We start from the raw sequence: 2,823 nt of genomic DNA, 5'->3' as shown, positions 1-2,823 counted from the left end.
AAATACAGACTCTAACAGACAACAGACTCTAAGGAAAAAGAAAATGCAGACTCGAACTACGAATACATTAAAGTTTTAAATTTAGGTGCCCGCGGGGCGTCATTCGGCCTTGTTGCGGGCTTAGGTGTAAGGCCCCTTTCTAGCTGTTCCAATTCATACATGATTTGCTCCACAAATATCATCACTGCCGAAAAGAAAGTAGTGCGGGTCATGTTTTCACACACCCGACATTTCCTGGTAATAGCATGAGCAATAGTCAAAATCTTGTCCCTGGTTCGATCTTTCTCTAGGAGTAGGCGTTCTATCTGATCCCCTCTAGCCTTCAAAACCCGAGAATCATGCAGATGTTGTTTCTGTAACTGCTGTATTTCATCTTCCATCAAGGCCATTAGATCATAGCAGTGTTCACTTTCGGTTTCAAAAGCCTTGGTTTGTTTACCCGCCTCGCTCTCTAGGGTCGTCACCTTCCTTTTTAGACTGGAAATGGTCTTTTCATAATCCTTCCTCGCCTGCTGTAAGTACTGTGTGTGCTCTTTTGTTCTTTTTGCCTATTGTGCCTGGAGTTGTACTATGGTACCCTCAGATTTTTTCAAATCATCCCGGCACTCACTGATTTCCTTTTTCAACCCTTTTATTAACCGCTCATCCGACCGACTCCTTTGTTGGTTGTCAGCATCTATCCTCATTTGTCGGATTTGGGCTTTTAGCGCCTCATTTTCTTGGGCCAATTTGTTCTTTTCTCCCTGATCGGCATCAACTTGCAGACTATTTTCAAATTTCATGTCTCTAATCTGTTGTTTCAGCTTTCCTATTTCTACCCTGTAACTCTCTTCTTTTTCTAACCAACCCTATTGCTCTTGTGAATCATTAGTAAACTGTTGGACATGGACTCTTTTGGTGGGCCTTTGGAGAATCTGGAACCTTTTCCCAAACCACGCATTATACTTCGGGTCCACCTCACCTTTAGCTAGATCTCGAACCATAGTCTTAGGCTGGAGGAACCGGCATTCGTTCCACAATTTGCGAATTTTATCTTCCGGGAATATGGCTCTCGGCCTTAACTTAATGGCGTGCTTGCTCAAGTCTTCATATTTGGGGATGACTTGAAACCTTCCTAGTTGGCGTAGTACCCGATGGGGAGCATACGGTTGGATACTCCGAACACCCATTAAAAGAATATGACACTCTCCTGCTGACATATATAGCACCTCGGTAACGGGCAACCACCCAAATGCCCATTCAATTTGATCGGCAGTCAATGACCTCAGTCGTATGAGCCAAGCTTCGGTACCCTCAGGAAATGCAATACCCCTAACCCGCTTTTCAAATTCTTTAATACAGCTTAACCCAGTCAGCCCATAGTTCATGTACCCTGCCCGATGGCACAGATGTTCTTGCATCCACAACTGAAGTAATAAATTGCAACCTTGGAAAAAATATCCTCCCTCCCTGCAAACAGTCAATGCTCGGTAAATTTTTGAGAAAATCAGGGGAACTATAGTGCTATCTGCCCTTTTAATTGCAATATCAACCATCCCCACGAGACCTGTCTCTATTTTCTTATCTACTCATGGACAAATCACGATTCCCAAGAATGCCGTTATGAACACCAAGGTTCATCTTGCTTCCCATTTACTTCTGTTCCCAGCATGGGTTAGTCCCATATTTGGTTCTTCGAGACCCCGAGGATTAGCATAACGCTGATACAGGAACTGAAGAGTGCAACATCTTCCCGACAAATCATCATTCTGAACACTCCGGCTGATGTTTAGCAAATCCAAAAATTTGTGTGAAGATACCGGTCTTGGTGACAGCAAATATTGACGCCTCATATTTCTATTCAGACCCGCATAACCCGCGACTTCCTCCAGCGTGGGCGTAAGCTCAAAACCCCCAAAGCGAAACACATTGCGGGTCGGGTCCCAAAATGGTATTAAGGCCTCGATAACATCCGACTTTGGCTTGACATTTAGTAGACCGACAATACCTCCCAGGATTCTAGCCACTATTTCTTTGTTGCCTTCTCCCAGATCATTCCACCACATGTGGAGCTGGAGGGGGACCTCATTAAGTATGGTGAAAGATTCATTTGCATTTGTGCTCATCCTGCATATTTATTAAGGTGATTAAGAAAAAGGTAAATTTATTTGATTCAAAACAAAACTACTATTTTTTTTTCCAAACTAAAATGAAAGACTCGGTTTTTCAAACATGACCTTTCAGCACTTCAGAGAAGAAGATTTTAAGGCTATGTGGATTAACCGATCGAAATCTTAAAAATGACCAAAGGTGGCTATTTATGCAAAATCGGCCTTCCGGCGTCCCTTTTGTGGACAATCGGCTATCTTTTACAAAAATGGCATCACCTAGCTTATTTATGACGAAAATTAAAATTTGACATTTTTGGCTATTTTTGCAAAAGGGGAAGTTGGACCTGATGATGGTTGCCTACGTATCTCACATCCAGTGAGAATCAAACCTGCGTAGTTCGGGCAGAGAAACTAGCTATTTTTGAAAACAAGATTCTTTTTCCTTTGTTCCTTTTATAACAAACAAACAAACTATTTTTCTTCTCTGTTTTTGAAAACAAGACAAACTAAAATAAAAGACTCTTTTTCACGCATTTTTTCTTTTTGAGTAAAACAAACAATTTTAAAAACATAAAATATTTTCTTTTTATTTTCTCAAAATTTCGGCAGAGTTTCGACAGTATTTGGACATTGGTTTTATTCTAAAAATAGGTAATTAATTCTCTACACTGTTATTTCCTCTCTCTCCTTTTTCTTTTTCTCAAATTCCTGATATTCCCGAGATTCAGAAGCC

The sequence above is a fragment of the Nicotiana tabacum genome, chromosome 1, assembly GCF_000715075.1.
Source record: "Nicotiana tabacum cultivar K326 chromosome 1, ASM71507v2, whole genome shotgun sequence".
NCBI lineage: Eukaryota > Viridiplantae > Streptophyta > Magnoliopsida > Solanales > Solanaceae > Nicotiana > Nicotiana tabacum.
This window is presented reverse-complemented; position numbering follows the sequence as displayed.